Source organism: Phalacrocorax aristotelis, chromosome 2, assembly GCF_949628215.1.
Source record: "Phalacrocorax aristotelis chromosome 2, bGulAri2.1, whole genome shotgun sequence".
In the NCBI taxonomy this organism is placed as follows: Eukaryota; Metazoa; Chordata; class Aves; order Suliformes; family Phalacrocoracidae; genus Phalacrocorax; species Phalacrocorax aristotelis.
In genome coordinates, this window is record NC_134277.1 from 75,723,625 (window position 1) to 75,739,299 (window position 15,675).

A 15,675-nucleotide genomic window follows, 5' to 3' on the forward strand; every position below is an offset into this window, starting at 1 on the left:
ATTTTACTGTTCAAATAACCAATCTGAAAAGAAGCTGGATATTGTTACAGTTACACATTGCACAAATATCTGTTCCACTGCAAAATGCAATTCATGTTACATAAATGCATTAGCAGTATTGCAGTTATATAACAGCAAAGAAAATTAAGAATAACCCTAGCAAGGAAAATATGAATCAGCTTGCCCTATCAAGCAAGTAGCTTTAAAAGAAATTATAGCAGCCTGCAGATGCCTTTTAGTCAACCAAGAATTGCTCATCAGAACACAAATAACTGACATTTGAGTCAGAAATTTCTCCAATATGAATATTTTAATGAACATTTTAATACTGAGATTTAAAGATGCTTGGATTTGAGAAAGAAATTCCCAGCAATTAACTTATCCTCCTTTTATGAGAAATACTTCTTTTTTGGAAGTACATTGTGTTCTCATCCCCAACTGGTTCCACCCGCTGCTCCAAATGCTAAATATCTATAGAACAGCTCCAGCTTTGAACTATGCTAATGACCAGACATCAAGCAATTTTCTCTGGGTATGAAAACAATTTCACTCTTGGACTGAGTTATCTAAAGCAGACATTTTGTATGAAAAAAAAAAAGAAAAAAAAGATTGCTGTATTCGCTGTCAGGAGCAATTCAATGCAGAGGACTAATTTTGGCAAAACCTACATTGCTTATGGAAGACACTGCTTTCTCTTCAAGCTGGCCTTAGATCCCAAACATTTGCAGTAGACTGAAGTATGCCTGTTCTTTGATGCAGTGAGGATTAATCTCCTGCTTTGTATGCTCATCTGACGACATACACAATAAAAAGAAAACACTCTTACAAGTGACCCAGAAAAATCTGAGTACAATTTGGATAAATCAAGGATTACAGTACACAAGACTCACTTGCCTGTTATGCTTAGTAATGCTAACACTGACAGCATGATGTCTGTTAAAAACATGCTAAACATAGTCTCATAAGCACAGGAGAAAATGCAATGCTCTTGAGGGTTAAAATTCTTATTAGCTCGTAGTGGACATCAAATGCCTAAGAAAAAGAAGTCCAGCAATAGTTTCTGGATTCTCCGTGCTAACACCATCAGGTTTCAATACTGCAAAGACTGTTTCATGGGTAGTTTCCCAGGCCACAGTGTTTCCTTATTGCATGTGGATTATTGTAACACTTCTAGCATAAACTCAGAGGGAGGGAAAAATGCTCTCCACAAGGCTTGGTTCTATTCCAAAGTAGAGAGAAAGAAAAACAGCCACTGGCCTACTTGAGTACTGAAATAGGTCCTTCGCAACTGGAGCCAACGTGACCTGGAATTTGTCAGTGCTGAACGCAAGCATGCAAGTTCCAGTGGACGTACATGCTTGCTGTTTCTATTGCACCTAGGAATAGTTTTTGGCCTGCTCACTTAAAACCTGGCCACATAGCTTGGCAATGGATTCCAGGCATCGAAATGTCAATGGCATTTTAGAAACAGAGGTTTAATTTGGTTTGGCTTGTCCTGAATTTTAGACACATGCTTGCCATGCAGTTTGGCAATAGATCTCTGTTGAGCACTCAGCCGAACCTCCTAACCCCTAACACTCCTGGTGCTGAGAATTCAGCTGAGCGTTAAGACCGATGATTACTGCCTGTGAGAAAATTTTTTAATATAGCAGATAAGCAGAATATTCAGATGGCTGATCAGCAAGGAAATTAAATGTGTTTTCTCCAAATCAAATTATTAGCGCAAACTGCTTACGCACAACTTTAATATGCTGACAAAGTATGGACTGAAGTTAGGACCGTTTATTTATTTTTTGCACAGCTAGAATATAGGAGTGGCTTGCCAAACTAGAGGATGGAATTAGCAATCACAGTGTCACTTGGCTTCACCATTCAATAAGCATGCATGAAGAGGCACGGCAACAGATCCAGACGGATAACATGAGAAAACAGTCGGTACATGGTGGGATCAGTGTGTTGTGCAATTTAAACAAACGCAGTGTCTAATATCAAGCAGGATGAGTCACGAGCATGCATACAATCTCCAAGGTTTTCAGTGAGCAGATGCAGATCCCCATGCTTCTTTCACAAGTGTGCAAATATTACCTTTAAATGCAAAACTCCTCCATTTTTGTGCCATGTTGAACACATCAAACAGTGGTACAGTCCTTCATGGATGCTGCATTAGGCACTCTATGGTGACATTTGACTTTCTGCAGCATTGTCAGAAGCAGAGCAGATCTTGCATTTTGCCAGAAAGTATAACCACTCAGTGTTGCAGGGCAGCAGTATTTCCACTGCTAGTTTCATGTGTGAAATTCCTGGGTAGGCAGAAACACAGGGTAGATAGGAAACTAACTCAAACGACAGCTAATAACTGCTCCTTCCTATCGATTTAATCCTTACAAATTACACAGCTGTGGATAATGACATACAATTCTCGTTAACTCAAATCTGATGGAAGACTGTTGGCACTTAGAGTAGGACAGAATGAGAGTCTGAATACCCAGAAGATTTCAAACCATTCAACAAACTCAATTGCTCAGTCCTGAAAAAAAAGCAGCTGTGCCTCCAATTTCACAGTTTGGTTAGAGAGTATTTGACTTTGCTAATGTATCCAATACTTATTTCAATTATGCTTTATGAAGGTTTCCAGAGAAGCTGGCCCATCATTGCTTGAATAAACTTGTGATCTAGACTGACATTCTGCAAAAGACAAAGGATAATACACACATGTATGTGAATGTGCACATGGATTTACTCCTCAATGTACAAAGTTCCCATGTTTGTACTCGAGTACCATGCAAGAGATTAAGAGAAAATCACATAATTGACAATGAGGGATAGCCATCTAAATCCCCAGATTCACTGCCTGAAATGTCTTTGCTTAAGCATCTATCACGTGCCTCAGTGGGATGTTGCATCAGTGTTTGAAAGTACACATCACAAGACCGTCTGGAGGAATGACTTCTTTTCAGCCAAATAACATGAACTGTTTCCGTGCACAATATTTGACCATTCATAGAATGAAAAATATTATCATTGGCTGCTCCAGTAAAAGCCATCATCTGGTTTTTGGCAGTAGAGATTGTACTCTAGAGATTGTAGAGTAGAGGCATTGTAAAAACTTAAAATCTTTATGCACTCTGAAAGATTATTTCTAGATTCATCTAGGAAGTGTTTGTAACCTGCCTGAAAGATCTGAAGAAATACAAAGGGGTTCTGTACAGCATGAACTTTTCTGTGTTCCATAGCTTTCCAAGCTCTGCAACACAAGCTCCTGGGCTTGCACAGTCTGACACTATTTTATTCGGTCATCTATGGCATACGCAAAAGAATGAACTTCAGTCTGTGGTACATGGATACCTAATCATCCATGGGCTACTTCAGAGATGCACTCCACGAAATACAGCTCATGCAAGTGGCTGTTCTAGCTATGGTACAGCACATGTCTTTCCGAAAAAGAAAAAGAATGCTGGAAAACTAGGGTAACGGCATTAGGCATGGCAGCCAGGAGTCCAAAACTATAAATTCTGATCAAGACTCAGTCCAGAGACTGGGTCTGCAATCTAGACACCGCAAAGAAGTTATAGTAAGATTGAGGGAGGAAACAAGAATACAAGCATATATAAATGCATCTAATCTATAGTTGCCTAAAGGACCATGCTCTCCTAGAAGCTACATATGATGCTGCACTTCTTTCTAAGAGCACAAATTCCAAGTAAGCAGGTGGAAGCTCAGGGACTGCACTCTGCAGAGCCGTATCTCTCTCTGTCACCGCTAAGAATCCCACTCTCCTAGACAGCACATCAAACACAGCATGCTCTGTGACCCTGAAACTTCACCATAACCTTTACCTTCCTAACTCCGGACTTCAGAAAACACAAACCCTTCCTCAAGGGTTGCTCTGTTACAATTACCAGAATCTTTGGGTTAAGTTCCACCCAGTACCCCCAAGAATCCCACTATCTTCCCCATGCAGGGAAACAGAAGGCAAGTTGTGGTCTTTAAGACTTTTAGCATTTATTGCCCAGTGTCTTTGTCTCTATTAATACTACAAAGCCAGCAACAAGCACCCACGGGCACCTGAAGCCTAGCCATTCCCCCTTTTTGATCTGTGATGAATGAATAAGCATTTGACAAAGGAGGGAGAATTTAGGGTAGGTTTTACCCCTTATACTGGTCTGCCCAAACGCAGGCTGTGGCTTACTCACAGGTATTCCCTGCCCTGTTCAGACAGAGCATGTGAACAATTTGTTGTGACTAGCTAGTATTTGTAATTCAGGCTACATATACAGGTCACCTGGAATATTATGCTTCTCTGCCCTGACAAATTAACTCCTAGAAGTTGGCTCCTGGTGGGAATGCTCATGGTTCTGTATTCATCATCTGCACAAAACACTCACGGTTTTCTTAAACATTGCTGCCAGTAAACACTCACTGGAAAGCTGGAACAGTGGAACACTTTTTTGCCTCAGTCTTCACTGGTAACCTCTCCTCAACCCTCCTGAGTCAATGGTCCACAGGATGGAGACCAGGGGGATAAAGCTCCTCCCACTGTAAGGGAAGATCAGGTTTGTGACCGTCTGAGGAACCTGGACATACACAAGTCTATGGGACCTGATGAGATGCATCCCAGAGTCCTGAGGGAACTGGCTGATATAGTTGCCAAGCCACTCTCTAGGATATTTTAAAAGTCATGGCAGTCAGGTGAAGTCCCTGGGGATTGGAAGAAGGGAAACGTTGTGCCCATCTTTATAAAAGGTAGAAAGGAGGGCCTGGGGAACTACCGACCTGTCAGCCTCACCTCTGTGCCAGGGAAGATCATGGAACGTATCCTCCTAGAAGCTATGCAGAGGCACATGGAGGACAGGGAGGTGATTCGAGGCAGCCAGCATGGCTTCACCAAGGGCAAGTCCTGCCTGACCAACCTGGTGGCCTTCTATGATAGAGTGACTATGTCAGTGGATGGAAGAGCTACAGATGTCATCTGTCTGGACTTCTGTAAGGCCTTTTACACAGTCCCCTACAGCATCCTTCTCTCTAAATTGGGTAGATATGGATTTGATGGGTGGACTGTTTGGTGGATAAGGAACTGGATGGGAGGTTGCATCCAGAGGGTAGTGGTCAACAGCTCCATGTCCAAATGGAGACTGGTGATGAGTGGTGTCCCTCAGGGGTCTGTACTGGGACCAGCACTGTTTAATATCTTCATCAATGACATAGACAGTGGGATTGAGTACACCCTGAACAAGTTTGCGGATGACACCAAGCTGTGTGGTGCAGTTGACACGCCAGGACAGGATGTCATCTAAAGAGACCTGGACAAGCTGGAGACATGGGCCTGTGAGAACCTCATGAGGCTCAACAACGCCAAGCGCAAGGTCCTGCACCTGGGTGAGGGCAACCCCCAGTACTAATACAGGCTGGGGGATGAAGGGATTGAGAGCAGCTCTGCAGAGGACGACTTGGGGGTACTAGTGGACAAAAAGCTGGACATGAGCCAACAATGTGTGCTTGCAGCCCAGAAGGCCAACCATACCCTGAGCTCCATCAAAAGCAGCGTGGCCAGCAGGTCGACGGAGGTGATTCTGTAACTTTGGGCAAAACTACCATCAACTGCCCCTCTGCTCTGCTCTGGTGAGACCCCACCTGCAGTGCTGCATCCAGCTCTGGAGCCCTCAGCACCAGAAGGACATGGACCTGTTGGAGTGGCTCCAGAGGAGGGTCACAAGAATGATACGAGGGCTGGAGCACCTCTGCTACAAGAACAGGCTGAGAGAGTTGGGGTTGTTCATCCTGGAGAAGAGGAGGCTGTGGGGAGACCTTGTTGTGGCCTTCCAGTACTTAAAGGGGGACTATAGGAAGGATCGGGCAACCTCTTTAGCAAGGCCTGTTGTGACAGGACAAGGGGTAATGGGTTTAAATTAAAGGAGGGTGGATTTAGACTGGATATAAGGAAACTTTATTTTTTTTACACTGAGGGTGGTGAAACACTGGCACAGGTTGCCCAGAGAGGTGGTAGATGCCCCATCCCTAGAAACATTCAAGGTCAGGCTGGGCGGGGCTCTGAGCAGCCTGATCTAGTTGAAGATGTCCCTGCTCACTGCAGGGGGGTTGGACTAGGTGACCTCGAAAGGTCACTTCCAACCCAAACCATTCTATGATTCTATGAATCTAGCACAAAGAAAGAATTTGTTGAAAAATTCTAATGAGTCTTTCAAACAGGGAAAGTCATTTGCTTCATGTTTATGATTAGCACACTGAGTTCCTGACCTGGTCAGACCTAAGATGGTACCACAGAGTAGATGTTAATTTGCAACAAATAATATATAAGAAAACTGGTCTAGTTTGACTCACCCAAACACTTCCAACAGAAAATCAGTCATCATACTACTACAAGTATAAGTGTGCCTTTTATCTAGCATTGCTAGAGTGTGATAGCACTTTCAGCCTGCTTCTCCTTAGAGTCCCAGCAGGAAAACAGCTTTTTGCCAAGTCGCCTGTTGCTACTTTTTTATCCTGAGTGTTGGCTTTCATCATTACAGAATGGGAATTCTGCCACTGATTTCAAAGACTCCATGATTGTAATTGTAACTTTAACTTTATATTAATGTACACATGTTTAATTTAATTGCTTTGTTTAAAGATAAAAGGAAAAATGGATTTCAAGTCTCTCAACTGATTTCACTGCACATGTTCATAGTTCTGTAGTTAAAAAAAACTTATGCAGCTTTTTCCTCCCCCCATGGGGAACAGCACTCTAAGAACCACACCTATCTGTGTAATGAAAGTAGCTATTAAATATTTACATTTTCTCCATTGTAATGGAAATTTCACACACTTCTAGCATAAAACTGATTTCTCAAGTCCTTATAATCTAATATTTTAAGGGTAATTTTATGCAAATCTGTCTGGAGAGTAGGCTAGAGGCTTAACCACCTGAAAATAAAAAGTAAAAAATCAAATGGTTTAAGGCCATAGCACTGCAGGTATAAATCAGTGCAGTTCTGTTACTGGAGTTGCATTAATTTACACTTGCATAATCTGTGTCAGAGACTTAGACATTCTGAGGCAATATACGACAACCTGTAATCAGTTTTAGAGAAGAAAGTAATATGTCCATCTTCACATTTATGTAGATCAGAAGTAGGTAAGCAGATCATTCTTATGTGTGCAAAGGAGCATTCACCTCTGAACTCATGTCACGTAGGGAAGATTTCTCTCAACAGCAGTCCTCTTCAGACTGGGAGAGGTTACACAGAAACATTTACTATAACTTCTTAAGGTAGCTGTAAGCTTGGGGTTCTGTGCAGCAGCAAGCATGTTCCCCACCCTGGCTAGCAGCCAGGACAGCAAGGATCGATCTACAAAACTCCACACGCAGTTTCCCCTACAAGAAAAAAGGGTGATTTTATTTCCTGTAGTTAGTAGACATTGCACTGGGGGCAGAGGAAAGGATAGATTTTCTGTTGTTTTGTTCGGGGTGGGGTTTTTTTCTTTTGGGGTTTTTTTTTTTTTTTTTTTTTTAAGTCCTAATTCAGTGTTAGGAATTTGAGAACTTTGTATGAAAAACTGTGGTAATCTCTGTGAGTTTACACAGTCTAGTGCCTTGTTTCTAAACACCAAGACTAAGACCTAAAGGACATTTAATAAGTGTTCTTTCAATCACAACAATGCATCTGTGAGTATTTTGTTGGGGTTTGAGGGACAGGGTGAGTGTTTGTTTTTAATATGAATAGCTAGTTTTTGTTTTAGTTTGTTTTTAAACCAGGCCTTCACTTCTGTATTCAACTGAAGTCAGAGATAAATTCATAGTGATTCCATTACTCTTATCTTGAAGCATCCTCTTTAACTCATACTTAAGGGATTGATCTACTGGAAAGATATGTACCCGAGAAAAACTGCTTTGTACTGTAATGGCAGCAGCCCTGAACGCTAACCTGAACACAGGCAGAACACATGAACGAAGTTTGACAAAGTCCACAACATCTGCCTAACTATAAAAGGGCTTCTGCACACATGTTCCTGCATATAAAAAAAAAAAAGAAACCCGACAGATTTGCGAGTTTCTTGTTTCTCTCCACTCATACAGGGTAATACACAGAGAAAGCATTCTTTGGTATATGCTAAAATACATTGCTAATGGAACAAATGGGGCTGAGACATCAGGAGAATCTAATTATTTTAGTTACATCATTAACTTTGTATTAAAATAATTGTTGGTGTTTAATTTATTATGTATTTATTATTTTTAAAAGGTTTCTTATTGCCAGAATGAGTCAGAATACAAACAGGCTGCAAACAGGACCTAATATAATTACATCAGAAAAAGATGTAGTTCCAAGAAGAAAAGTGCCTGTTTTCTATGTACTCTCTTCTCAACAGTTCAAGGGTTATTGCAAACCATGATAATGACCATCAAACCTGCATTTTCACATTGCTTTAAGCAAGTATCAAGGTAGAGCAGGTTTAAGCAACTGGAAGACAAATTACATGTTACAAGCTCATGTCAAAACTACCTTAAATCAACACTCCTGTAAATGGTTACCCCAATGCTCAAGAATCAAACGTAGCCCGAGCTGAATGTGGCCACATCACTTCATTTGGCTCCTTTGTCTACTGAAAAATCGTACACCTTATCTCCCTGTAGACTGGTTAGACTCAGGTGAACCTGTGATTCTTTTCCCTCAGCCTCTGGTGATCTTCTAAGAAAGTTTTGCCATCTGCAAGTAACGGAAATAAGACTCCAACGTCTGAACCAGCAATTATCCAAAACTTATTTTAAAAGCTAAAGGTTCCAAATATTTCTGAAAACAACTGTTCTTGTGCTAGCACACATCTGGCCAGAATGTCACTCCCTGGTGCGATACAAGACCTTATCTGTATGGATGTGAAGCATTTAAGAGGGACAGAACTGTCCCCATTGACACTCACCTGGCTGTAATGACCACCAACTGGCAAGTGAAACTACCTTGGAAATACGTTAGCTTTTGCCTCATCTATGATCCAAGTCATATTTAATCATTTGTGTTCTCTGGCATTTAAAAGGCGGCTTATAGGAAAAAGCCTCCTTTTTCTTTTTTTTTTTTTTTAATTAAGAGGAAATCTTTGAGCAAGCCACCATTCTGTTGGAAAGGGGGAGATTACCTTAATTTCCTGGCCACTCTGCCTCCCTGTGTACACCCTGCCTTTAAAAGCCACAAAGCCAGAAGTAACACTAGCTGTGTCCAAGTTTCCACAGATAACTTCACCCAGACCTCTCATCCTTTCTGGCCATCAATATTATTCCGGGTCAGCTGATGGAAACCCCATGCCAAGGGTCATGCGCAGGACTCCCTCCTAGACCAGGGTGTCCTATGCAGGTGGAAAGCGTTCAGTGCTATGCTGCTGCCTGGGCAAAGGACCCTTCTCCAAGGGTCATCCTTCCTGCTTTCTGACCTCACATCAGACACAACCTAAAAGTAAAGCAAAAGCAGGGCACTGAGCTGTTAGTATGTGCTCTGTGGCTGCTATCGAAGGGCTGCAGAAGGTGGAGACAAACTGGGCGCATCTCATGTTTAAGGCTAAGAGTTGGCAGCTCTGTTTACAGGGAAAATGATGGAAGAAATTATTAATACAATATAGCCTGAAGCCATTATAGCCTTCTGCACTGCAGAATCCTTTTCATGTAAAACAGTGAATGATTTCACAGCTGCTGTAATCAGAAGCAACAAGAACAGAAGCCACTGGGAGGCTATTCCCACTTCATAGCAGATGCAAGAGTGCTTTTATGTTGTGGTGACTGTGACATCTACTGTACTGATCACAGATCTCCACTCCTAATAAAGTCACAGCACCCTCTCCTAAACCTGCTTGGACTCAAAGCAAAAAGGGACTTAACTTAGTGTGACTGACAAGGAGAGAAGTCAGAAGGCATTAGCCTAAGTGGTTGCCTAATCATCTTCATTTATATATCCTCTTCCTGATTCTTCAGCAAGAGAGTTTTGTTGGGAGAGTTAGTTTCTGTATCCAAATTCATAACCTCTACTTACATGTAAAGAGATCTTTCTGTATTTACAGAGCCTGAGTCACCCATCTCTAAAATACACTCATAATGTTTCTTTATGTTTATTTCTTGAGGACCATAAACCTTATTGCCTGAGTAGTCATCATCATTTAGCTAACAAAATCACTACAAGAGTTAAAGTTATCAGTGTGAGGAAGAGTCTGAGAATTACGGACCTTGATAGATAGGATGATTCCTTGACCCAGCCCTGCAATCTGAACGCTAATCTCATGGTGGTCCCTTTCAATGCAGTCATACAACAGGTGACACCTACAAATACAAGGTCATATGCTATTCGCTGTTCAAATTCTTTTTGCTTGTCAGGCCACAGGTAAGATTTAAGCTCAGTGATGCTGTTCACTTTTCAGTACTCCTCCTCAGGTAGTTGGGCATGCTATAAGACAACCTGCCTTCCTGATAAACAGCAGCACATTCTTAGACAATTTGTCATCCTGAAAAGCAGCTGAAACAAATAAACAGTCTGACTGAGAAGCAGAAAATAGTAAACTGACTATGGGTCAAATAGCAATAGGTGTTTCTGGCTCTCTGCATACTGAAAGTTGTGGAGTTTTCTGCTTGCTTGGGTCTTGTCAGCTGCTCTAGAGGAGAAACAGAGCTCTGCTGTTCATGTTTTGTGTTCTTATGTTAGCCATTTCAGGTCCACATGCCTATGTTTCCACACCTGTAGGATGTGGTGGAAAATCCTTACCATTTTCCTAATGAATTGTTGATGCATGTGACAGTGACCTATTATCAGTAACTAACCAGCCTCCACTTATCTGTCCCAGGGAGAGCTTTAGCCCAAACAGGTTTCTCTGTGATAAACTAGAAAGGAGACCTAAGTGTCCCTCAAGGACTTCTCTAAGTGATGCAGCAAGAACCTGTCATAGTGTGGGACTGGATTGGGCACTGTATTTCATAGCCACTCAGTTCCTTTTGTATTGCAGAGGGGAAGTCAAAGGCTTCACCAGACTACCCATGCCACCCCTTCACATGCTGACATTCCACAAGGAAAGTGTAACTCCATCTTCACTGGGATTCAACTCAGAGCATGTGCAATGGAAGAGTAATCCCTCCCTCTGAAAAATCCTTCCATATCTGTCTTAGTTAGTAGACTATATACCTATATAGCTCTTAGGGGTCTGGTAGCTGTTTCTCACACATGGGCCAAGGCTAAAGTTTCTTGTTCAGCCTGAGTATATTGATGGTTACTTAGTACCTATGAATTACAGGTCAGGTTTGAACAGAATCATGGAATTGTTTGGGTTGGAAAGACCTTTGAGATGATCGAGTCCAACCATTAAAAGTTAAAAACACCCCAAAAACTCCTGGGCCCCAAAATTAATTTAATATAAAGTCCTCTCATTGAGGACATATGAGATAATAAACTGATAAGAACAGACACTACACATGACCTTAGCCAAAAGGCCGAGAAACAATATTTTGGAGGGCTACACCAACTCTGTGTGCTTGAGTCATAGCACCTCATAATAAGTCTTATTTAACTCTTTCAGTAAGTGCCCATGTCCTGCAATCACTGCTTCTAGTTTCAGTTTTCCAAGAGATCTCAAAGTCACATTCTGCCTCTCCTATAAGGGCTCATCACATGGTGGTGCTTCCAGGCTGCAGGATCAGCCTGCTACACTAGGTACGCACTTCCGCACATGGATCACACCTCCAGGGAACACTGGCTTCTTTCCCTCATCTGCTTGGGCATGGCACCTGTGAGCCTTGCTAAATGAGCTTGCCTTAGAGAGAAGCATTTTGTTGCACAGATTATATCTGGGAGGAGAAGGGGGCTAACTGCTAAGTGAAGTTACCCACATCTGCTACTATTCCTCTAACCTTTTCTTCAGGAGTTTGGAAGAATTTAGTTATTTCCTCAGTGCACTGATAGACAGCTCTGCAAAAACACGTGTTGTTACTTAATGTGCTTTCTTGGTCAGGTGTGTTTGGATTAGTTGTAGACAGATGGAAGAAAAACTGTATGACATTCAGCTGCTATCTTCTATCTGATAGCATAGGATATCAGAGCACTGCGTCTCATAGCCAGTGGCAGTTATTTGTGAAAGCATGTAAGAACAAGGCAAACACACAGCAACATATACCCTCCCTGGATTTTGGAAATCTGCAGTTTAGACACTTTGGAAACCCAGAGCTGCATGTAGTCTTTTGGGTTAACTATTCCTTGACTTCTTCCTCGTGATCTGAGATATCCCAATCTTTTTAAGTTAAATGACAGAAATACATAAGCACTGAAATACTGCTAAAACAAATATACCCTCTTCACACTAGCATGGCTTTGGTATAATGGTTGTTTGCTGTGAAAGCCAATGTGAAATAATGCTTATCTGCTGTGTCTTAATTAAGATTAAAGGGGGGGTGTGCAGAAGAGGAAGGGATGAGCGATGTCTCTGTTTGCAGGTGAGCTAATCTGAGACAAACCAAGCATCTTTAGACTTCCATGGATAAGAAATACAAAACAGGTAAACAAAGTAAAATATTTCCAAACTACATTGAAGAGAAGCTAGTTAAACATCAAACTTAAGTCAGCAGTTCAGAAAAGTGGTACTACATTGTACATTGTTTCTCGTTCTAGTGTTCTAAGGCTAAATCCTCATTTCTGAGATCTTGCACAAAGCAAACCAGTGCCAGCACTGCTCCATGTGTCCAATTTAACTTTCTGACAGCCTTATTTCTATTATTCAGATCCCCATGCTGAATTTTTTGTGCTTCCAAGCCTGATCATGGCCACAGCACACCTCATTTTCTTTTGTCTATACCACTACAGCCTCCCAAGACAAACCTTCATCAACTGACATTTTGGTTAGAACTTCATCTTTTGTGTGACCTAGCCTACCTTTGCTCCTGTCTCAGTCTATGCTCCAGATAGGTCAAAACAGTTGCCGAGGTCACTTGCCCAGCTCTGCCCGTGCCATTCCTCTGCTCACCTAGCACTCTCCATCTTCCACAACTTTCTTGTCCTGACTCCTAACTTGAAAAGTCCCTAACAAATGAACATCACACTGTCTGCTCTGGGAAAAGCTTTTCATATTCTTCTAATCAGGATTATTCTCCTGACACCCCCTTGTCACTTTCTTCCACGTACTGATATGCACAATGGCTCTATGCAACTCATTCTAGAAAATCCCTAAATTTACTGCTTCCTCTTCCTTCAGAGCTTACTCCATGACAAATGGCTAGGGTAGATGGTAAGTTAGGGTGTCAGCTAACAATCTGCTGTCATTTTTGCAAGTGTCTGCATGTACATGATGCTCACATCACTAGTTCAGGAAAATATATTCTCATGTCACCATTGGTGGATAAATTTCAAACATATCAAAGACCTGTATCAGAACAACTGAGCTACTCTGGGACAACCAGGAACAAAAAGCCAAGCATAAACTATGCAAGAACTGTATATAAATTCTCTTGAGAGGAACATGAGTGACAGGGACAGTCTTCTAGATATGATTAGACAGTTGTTGAGCCTGATCATTTTTAGAGAGCCCCATAAAGCCACTGTTTTGAGAGACCCTGTTCATCTGACACAGTTCCCTTTTTGGTCAGAACGGCTTAGAGCTAACATGAAACTCTCTCACACAGAGCTCAGCGTAGACTATGACAGTGATACAAGTTTTACATAGGGCGTGCTGACATACAGTGTGCACGATCGGCAGAAGAGAAGCCAAAGAGAATCAGTAACAACTATCGGTAGCTCCCTACCCTCTTCTGCACTTCAATTATTCTTGTTTCTTCACATCAACTACCTGTTACCTCCTGTGATGTGCTAAAGCCAAGACCTCACAAGGAATGGGCATGAATTTAAGTTTAGAAATTTTTAGTTTTACTGTCTCCCCAGAATGGCTCAAAAAGCAGAGCTTTCACACACTCCTGTAGCATCAGAGCAGAAGGCCACAAGTAATACAGACACTGTCTTTGAATTTTGTCCTATAGAGTTTTTGAGATCAGGTTGCTTGGCTCCTATAAATGCTCCTATAATTAAATAAATAGCAAGGACAAGACTTTTCACAGCAAAAACCAAAATTCTGTCTGTAATTTGCAGATTAGCCCGTGCAAGGCTTCCCTAGGCTCTGTGTAAAGAGGAACTCCTAGTAAGTGCTTTTCAAGAAAGACACCATTCTAGACATCTAAATATCCCCAGGCTTTGAAGCAAATCCAAATATGTATGATCCAGAAATGAATGAGATCACTGGAAACCATCACTGTATTACCTTTAAAGTGGCTTGAAAAGAACAAATATTATGTGATAGATAGGAGAAGAAATGCGAGACTGCCCTGGAAGAGGGGACAGAGTTTGCACTGACATTACTTTCCAATCATACTTCTTGGCCTGCATACAATAAAACTGGGGCAAGGAGAAAGACATATCAGAACAGGAGCCAGGCACAGAGATCTAAGGGTAGCTGAAAGTGGAAATAAGTCTTGATGTAGAGTTTGGTATTTCTAATTCTGTGAACAAAAATCCTGCCTCAGGAATCAGGCAAGTTTGATCTTGCTAGGTGTATGGGCAACATCTTTGTGCCTATGAAAAAAGGTCACCCGCACATAGTTGAGATGGACTTGTTTGGCAAACACAAAGACGGCCCACATCTTCACATGTGTCTTCACCTGAAATACTTTAGCAGCAAAGGAACAGACTTATATTCTTCCCTTTTTCCAAACTCTGTAAATACCTGCCTCCTGCTTTTGGACAGGGTGAAACACAAAGGTGCTATAAATAAATAAATAATTAGAAGCTGTCCCCGTCTCCCACCACCCACCCATTCCCGAGGTATGACTGACTGTTTCATAATCAGGAAGCGTGTGAACCCTTGGGTAGGGGGGGAACAAACAAGATCTCATGAGATTGCAAGACTTTTCCAAAGGCTTAAATACCCTTCAGATAAGAATCTAAAGAGACAGGAGAGCTCCAGACATCTTGAGCTTTACCCTTCACTAGCTTCTGACTCAACTGGTTTAGGTGCTCTCTTAAAAAAGAGGATGAGAATGCACCCATGTGGACAATTCAATTCCACTACGTACCATGTTTCAGCTTGAAAAAATTTTTTTCTTGCTGCAGAACATCTCAGTTGCCATTTTCCTGCTTCATGGGTCTAATTAAAATAACCCTGTAGCAAACTACATCCAAGCCAACTGAGCTATGTGGGTTTAGGGTTTTTTTTAGTATTATTATTTTTCCTCTGAACTGACATTTACTTCTTTTGTTATTCCATAGTCACAAAATCTTCTTCTACCTCTTTTTAATGAGTCATACCCTTCTGTCCTTACTCCAGCAAAAACTCTTCTCCATTCCACAGAGCCCTGGAAGAACACTGCTAAAACCTTTTCAGAGGCCATTCATTTATACCTCTGTTCAAACCAGCTTGAGCTACAGTTTTTTGCTCACACCCCTTGAGTGCTTATGTGCCTGAGTTACCAGCACAGTCCTCACACCAAAGGAACTAACGTGTGAATGCTCAGTTCTCCTATTTGCCTCCCACCTTGCAATCCAAGTAGCTCAATAATTAGCATTTTGCTTGCAGCCTCAGGGAGCAGAAACACTTATAGGCTATAACAGATGAGCAAAACAGAGCAGATGCAAAGACACAGAGCAAGAGAGATTTTCCATAAGAGAACTTGCCCAG

General features: G+C 41.7%; 1 non-coding gene across 1 annotated transcript; it reads right to left on the reverse strand.

Annotated features, from left to right (window-relative positions):
* Nucleotides 1–11,283: 11,283 nt before the first annotated feature.
* LOC142054085 (U2 spliceosomal RNA) lies at nt 11,284–11,467 on the reverse strand. Its single transcript, XR_012659431.1, has one exon. It is a non-coding gene; the product is annotated as a U2 spliceosomal RNA (small nuclear RNA).
* Nucleotides 11,468–15,675: the final 4,208 nt, after the last annotated feature.